Source organism: Protobothrops mucrosquamatus, unplaced genomic scaffold (assembly GCF_001527695.2).
Source record: "Protobothrops mucrosquamatus isolate PMUCROS unplaced genomic scaffold, P.Mucros_1.0 scaffold3837, whole genome shotgun sequence".
Lineage (NCBI taxonomy): Eukaryota > Metazoa > Chordata > Lepidosauria > Squamata > Viperidae > Protobothrops > Protobothrops mucrosquamatus.
Window position 1 is genome coordinate 47,224 of NW_015389788.1, and position 7,734 is coordinate 54,957.

A 7,734-nucleotide genomic window follows, 5' to 3' on the forward strand; every position below is an offset into this window, starting at 1 on the left:
AACATCTCTCCCTGCTTCTTTTCCACCTTACAAGTCACACATGTTGAGGACTATGAACATTTTTGAAGGGCAATGTGTTTTCAAGAATTGTTGTTGTTAGTTGCGAAGTCATGTCCGACCCATCGTGACCCCATGGACAACATTTCTCCAGGTCTTCCTGTCCTCTACCATCTTCTAAAGTCCATTTAAGCTCACGCCTACTGCTTCAGTGACTCCATCCAGCCACCTCCTTCTCTGTCGTCCCCTTCTTCTATTGCCCTCAATCTTTCCCAGCATTAGGCTCTTCTCCAGTGAGTCCTTCCTTCTCATTAGATGGCCAAAGTACTTGAGTTTCAACTTCAGGATCTGACCTTCTAAAGAGCAGTCAGGGTTGATCTCCTCTAGGACTGACCGGTTTGATCGCCTTGCAGTCCAGGGGACTCGCAGGAGTCTCCTCCAGCACCATAGTTCAAAGGCCTCAATTCTTTGGCGCTCAGCCTTTCTTATGGTCCAACTTTCACAGCCATACATTGCAACTGGGAAAACCATGGCCTTGATTATATGCACTTTTGTTGGCAGGGTGTTTTCAAGAATAGGCTTGTGAAATTTATAATCCAAGAGAAGAGAATATTTGTAGGGTTGAACTGTGGGGTCCTGGGTGCTTTCTGAGTTTGGTTGCTTTCTTGCAGACTTTTCATTACCTAACTAGATAACATCATCAGAGCTAGAAGACACCTACTCCCTTCTAGCACTGATATTGTTACCTAGCTGGGTAGGTAATGTCCACAATAAAACAACCAAGGTCACAAATCATGAAGGACCCCACGATTTATAAAATGTTCTCCAAGTTCTAGTTGGTTGCTGGTTGCCAGCTGCCAATTTTAAATGCTCAGAATGGCCTAGAAGAGGAGACTTTAGCCAGCAGTCTAGTCTGGTCTCCAAATGGGCCATTTGGTTAGCAAGGATGCTATATGTCCACCTAATCCAGAAGGAAGTTAAGATAGAATTAAGATCCAGCACAATTGCTTCTTCTGATGTTCCTAGACAAAAATAATCTGTTCACAGAACACTTTTCTTCACACTTGGGAGAGGTGGAGCACTGTAAAACTGGATGAACTCCAGAAAAGTATGCATAAAATTTCACAAGTGGAAAGGATATAGCAAAAGCAATAAAACTTGAACATATATACTGCCTCATAGTGTTTTACAGCACTTTCTAAGCACTTTACAGAGTCAGCATATTGCCCCTAACAATCTGGGTCCTCATTTTACCAACCTTGAAAGGGTGGAAGGCTGAGTCAACTTTGAGCCAGTCAGAATCAAACTCCAGGCTATGGGCAGAGTTTGCCTGCAATACTGCCTTCTAACTACTGCTTCACCAGAGTTCATATACCAAAAAGTGTTGGAATACATATACCTATGTTGGTCCATGAGCCTTCTGCATTTATAAGTGGCGAAGCTACAGAAAAATTGCAGTCAGCAGCGTGAGAATTTCAGTGAAAATCAAAATGGTGGAACTGGCCTTTCTGTGGGATTGTGCAGGGAGACTGGTTGTTGGTGAACCGAGATTAATAATAATAATGATGATAAAGTGGGAAGGGACCTTGGAGGTCATCTAGTCCAACCCACTGCTCAGGCAGGAAACCCTACACCATTTTGGACAAATGGCTGTCCAGTTTCTTCTTAAAAACTTCCAGTGTTGGTGCATTCACCACTTCTGGAGGCAGGTTGTTCCACTGGTTAATTGTTCTAACTGTCAGGAAGTTTCTCCTTAGTTCTAGGTTGCTTCTCTCCTTGATCAGTTTCCATCCGTTGCTTCTTGTCCTGCCTTCAGGTGCTTTGGAAAATAGCTTGACTCCCTCTTCTTTGTGGCAGCCCCTGAGATATTGGAACACTGCTATCATGTCCCCCCTTGTCCTTCTCTTTGTTAAACTTCTGATTATCATAATTAATATATTCTGCTTGCTTTGCCCATTAATAATGCAAATTGAGGTTTGACTTTCCTTCAATTCCCTCCTCCCCTTTGAATGCATTTCCCTTCTCTGATGGAATATTTCTTTCTTTTCAAGAACGTGTATTGCACTCAACTCCCCTCCCCCCACAGGACACAAGACAATCTTATCAAATGTGATTTTACTTTGTGGGAGTATAAAAGCCTATTCACATTTTTTTTGTGTGTGATTCTATATTTTTTCAGCCAACTGGGTTTCCCTATGAACAGGAAAGGCAGTATAACAATTCTACCCGTGTGCCTGTTTCCCTTTGATGAGCAAGTTATGATTGTGATGCAAGAAATCACTCTAGCTTTAGAGCTGAATTGGAAGGAGAAATGTCTGTATTCAGCCACAGAGAAAGCGAACTTTCTGTAGCAAGAAGTTGCAGAAGGGAAAGAAGGGATTATTTTAGCTATCAAGGAGTTCAGAGGGCATTGCAGGGTATTATTGGAGAAGGAGGGTGCAATTTTTTACAGCTTGCTTTTAAGCTTTGTCAGTTTTTTTTATTTTATTAAAATAAGTATAAGGAGCTTAGTGGATCTATTTTATTGCTGTTCATTTTAAAAAGACAAGTGGTCCTTGACCCGCGACCACAACTGAGCCCAACATTTCTGCTGCTAAGTGAGACATTTTTTAAAGTGAGTTTTGCCCCATTTTGTGACCTTTCCTGCCAGGGTTGTTAAGTGAATCACTGCAGTTGTTAAGTCAGTCACACAGCTATGAAGTGAATCTGGCTTCCCCATTGACTTTGCTCGTCAGACAGTCGCCAAAGGTGATCGCATAACCTCGGGACAATGCAACCGTCATAAGTATGAGTCAGTTGCCAAGCGTCCGAATTTTTGATCATGTGACCAAGGGGATGCCACAGTTGTTAGTGTGAAAAATGATCATGTCACTCTTTCCAGTTCCATTGTAACTTTGGATGGTCACTAAACGAACGGTTGTAAGCCTTGTAAACACTTCGTTGCTAAATTTGGTAGAACAAAATCTGCAAGGGGGGATTTGGCAAAAACTGACCCAAGGGGCCCATTTTTAACCAATAGGCATCAACTTTTGACTGTCCCTACATGGTGCTACAGGGTAAGATATACCCATTCTCATGGTATCTATGATCTGGCAGATCAAAAAGAGTTGAGTTTTAAAGTAAAACAGCATCGCCTCTTTTATTAGATTAGCTTCAGGGAAGGTCACAAACATTTTATGGGCTTTTCCTCACTGTGAGTTGAAGTGCTCTTTGCATACCTTTGAATTGGCAAAACATTCTGGCGTGAAATTGGCTGATCCCTCTGCAGGTCAGTATTCTGCCTCACCTGATTTCCTTCGAGGTTCTGAATGACGAAGCCGAGCTGATCTTATATGCTCAATGCTCAATCAGAATAGAGTGGAAGGGACCGTGGAGGTCTTCTAGTCCAACCCCTGCTTTAGCAGGCGATCCAATACCATTTCAGACAACTGGCTGTCCAGTCTCTTCTTAAACACCTCCAGTGATGGAGCGCCCACAATGTCTGAAGGCAAGCTATGCCACTAGTTAATTGTCCTCACTGTTAGGAAATTTCTTCTTAATTCTAGGTTGCTTCTCTCCTTGATTAGTTTCCATCCATTGTTTCTTGTCTTGCCTTCTGGTGCTTTGGAAAATAAGTTGATCCCCTCTTCTTTGTGGCAACCCCTCAAATATTGGAATACTGCTATTATGTGATCCCTAGTCCTTCTTGTCTCTAGACCAGTCGTACCCAGTTCCTGCAATCGTTCCTCATACGTTTTAGTCTCCAGGCCTTTAATCATCCTAATTCAGTGATGGCGAACCTTTCAGAGATCGAGTGCCGAAAAACTGCCCTGCTCCGCCCCCTGCCACGCCTGCTCTGCCCCTGCTCTACTGCCCATCTGCCATGCCCCCACCCTGCCCCGCTCACAGGGCCACCCACCGCCTCCACGACCCACCACAGATTGCCCAGGCGGCCCTGCAGTGCCATGGTCGCCACGGCCTCCACCCGTGCTCCACAGCATCATGCATGCGATGGGGCACAAGGGTGGAGTCTTGTCCCTGCTGCCTGTCTGCCATGTACTTGGCTGTGCTGCTCCATGTGGCCCATTCCCGGGGGTGACTCTCCTCTGGGGGGGTCTGCTGGTGAGGAGGAGACCATGGGGAAGGTGGAGTTGGGGCAATGGTGCACATGCCCACAGAAAGGGCTCTGAGTGCCGCCTCTGGCACACATGCCATAGGTTTGCCACCACTGTCCTAGTTGCTCTTCTCTGCACTTTTTCCAAAGTCTCAACATCTTTCCCGTAATGTGGTGACCAAAACTGGATGTTGTATGCCAGGTGTGGTCTTATTAAGGTTTTATAAAGTGGTACCAATGCTTCACGTGATTTTGATTCTATGCCTCTGTTTATTCAACCAAGGGTTATTATTATGTTATTAAATAATATGGTTTTAGGACTGTTTTGGGATGATGTTGGAATGAGTGGGAGAGTGCTACTTCAGCACTGGAATAATAAGAAAGATTTAAGCATGTCTTCTTCATGAGTTGGTGATATTTTTTTCTTTGTGCCCTAGGAAAGAAACATCTGCAGGTACCTAGGACTGAACTCTCAACCTTCCAAGTGGAAGGCAAGCAGCTTCACCATTAGGCCACTACAAGTCGCCCTGACTCTACCTGAGATTAAGGGATTACAGGGTTGTAAAAAAGGGAGTTTTACTCATGTTGGGGATAAGACATGAAGATATGAAGACAATGTCATGATGACATGGTAGGGAAAGGTATGACCAGCATGTATGTGTCATGATTGAAAGCAAATAATTCAGTTGTAGATGGAGGCTTGTGTCTCCAAGAGCCTCCTAGATGTATTCATATTGTGTCCTGTTTCCCCCCTCCCCACACACTTTTTAAATATTTTCTAATACTGGTAGTCCTCAACTTATAACCATTTATTTAGCAATTGTTCGTAGTTTCACAGTCACTTATAAAGATTTGTTTAGCAATTGTTCATAGTTATAAGTCATACAAAGTGACTTATGACCAGTCCTTTGCACTTATGACTGTTTCTACTATCATGAGAGCAAAATTCAGGTGCTTGGCAACTGGCTTGTATTTACAACAGTCACAGCATCCCAGGGTCACATGATCACCATTTGTGATCTTGCCTGTTGACTTCTGACAAGCAAAGTCGATGGCTGAAGCCGGATTTGCTTAACAACCACGTGATTCACTTAACAACTACAGCGATTTGCTTTCACAATCCTGGCAAAAAAGATCATAAAATCGGGCAGGACTCATTTAACAACTGCCTTGCTTTAGCAAGAGAAATGCTGGTCCTCAGTTGTGGTCTTAAACTGAGGACCACCTGTATTGGAATCCCATTGTGGTAGAGTTTGTTCCTTAAGATTGTCTGGAATGGTATACTGTCTCCTGATTGAGCCAGAGGGGTAGGACTAGAAGACCTCCAATGTCCCTTCTAACTCTGTTATTCTGTCGTTGTAGATTGATGCTGTTTCTGAGGGGTCCTTGGTGCTCTCTGAGCTTGCTTGTTTTTTTTGCAGATGTTTCATTACCAAACTAGGTAACACCATCAGTGCTAGTAAGGAGTGCTGTTTGCTGTCAGTTTATATTCTGGTGTCTTGCCTGTCTGGGTGAGTGGGGGCAGCCTTAGGGATTCTTTGGTTGGGCTGTTTACTGATGGCTCTTTGGCATCCCAGAGATGCTTTTTCATGAGGCAACTGGACTTCCTTGCTCTTTGGCAATTTCTTGATTGGGGTATTGCTTACTTGATTGTTGGTCTGATGTTGACCTTGGAGTTAATCTATGCTGAACTGAGTGCTGATTGCTGGTGGAGAGGTACTGGAGTCTGTTTCTCTTTTGGGCTGGTCGATTGTCTCTTTTGCACAGTCTATAGATGTTGTTAATGTCTATGTGTCTATTGGTGGCTGATTTGTCAGAGTGCCAGCCTTCTAGAAATTCCCTGACAGTTTTGGATTTGGCCTGGTCTAGGATGGTCACATTTTCCCAATTGAAACTATGGTTAAATCTGTCTATATGTTGTGAAATTAAAGAATTTTCATCCTGCCTTTTGACTGCCAGTTGGTGTTCATGGATGCGTTCTGCCAATAATAATAATAATAATAATAATAATAATAATAATAATAATAATAATAATAATAATAATAATAATAATAATAATAATAATAATAATAATAATAATAATAATAATAATAATAATAANAAAAAATGGCATATTTTCTGTCTCAAGGAATAAGACATCCATGGGAGGGTATGGGCAATGGAGACATGTGCACTGAGATTGTCGTGTAAACACTGTGCCATAACACACAATGCAAGTATACACAGGTGGTCCTCGAATTATGACCATAATTGAGCTTGGCAATTATGGTCATAAGGAGTGATGGTCATAAAGCAGGTCGCGGTGTGATGGGACTTGATTTTGTGACCTTTTCTGCAGTGGTTGCGAAGCAAACAAAACCGTCATTAAGGAAACATGATGGTCATTAAGCGAACCCCTTGTTTGCTCTGGGCTGGTTTTTGCTGGAAGCAGATTTGGCAAAATCATTGTAAATTGCAGTCACATGACCGTGGGGCATTGCAAATGGCCATAAATATGGGTCAGTTGCCCATCACAAAACAGGTGGTCATGTAACTGTGGGGTATGATGTCATAATTTCAAAACCCGGTCATAAGTAGATTTGGGAGGGCTCTGTTGTAACTTCAAAGGATCGCTAAGTGACCAGTCGTAAATCAAGGAGAGTCCTGGTGGCGCAGTGGTTAGAATGCGGCATTGCAGGCTAATTCTGCTGACTGCCAGCTGCCAGCAGTTTGACAGGTCGATTCTCACCTGCTCAAGGTTGACTCAGCCTTCCATCCTTCCGAGGTTGGCAAAATGAGGACCCAGATTGTTGGGGGGTGTGTGTAATATGCTGACTCTGTAAAACCCCTTAGAGAGGGCTATAAAGCACAGCTCCCCAAACTTTCTGGCTTGGTGGCCCAGAAGGAAAGGGAAGAGCAGAGAAATGTGCGTGCATGTGGCCCCGCACATGCATGCGCAAAGTGGCACATATTTGGTGGTGATGCTAGCAAGTGTGCATGCACAAGCAGGCTGCGTGCATGCGCAAGCGGGCCACACAAACCTGTGGAGGCATTGGTGGCACGCTGGTGCCTGTGTGCATATGTAAATGGGCTGCTGATACCCGTTCACATGTGCAAATGGGTTGCTAGTGTCAGTGTGACGCTGGCAGCAGTGCTAGCATCCCTGAACATGTGCAAACAGGGCTGCTAGCACCCGCACGGCAGTGCTAGCATGAGTGGGGGGGTGCGCGCACTCACCAGCCATTCCTGCAGCCTGGTGGCCAACAGGCCATAGCCTGGTACCAGGCCATATAGCCCATAGATTGGGGACCCCTGCTGTAAAGCACTGTGAAATGGTATAATAAGTCTAAGTGCTATTGCTGTTGTTACCTGTAATTGCAGCATCTGTGTGATGACATAATCACATGTAAGCTGTTGTTTTGGTTTCATTATAGTTTGTGATGGAGAACTTCTAGAGGTCCATTTTGTAGCCCTATCAGAGTTGCCAAATGGCCAGGAACTATGCCAGTTCCAAATAACATCCAGTACGCAGCTCAACATTTCTCTACCATCTCCCCTTCCCTTAAATGTCTCAAAATTTCCATCTGCCTGTTTTTGTTTTTGTTTTCCTAAAGAAGCCTGACATAATGTCAGCTTTCAAAATACTCCTTCCTTCCTAGAGGTTG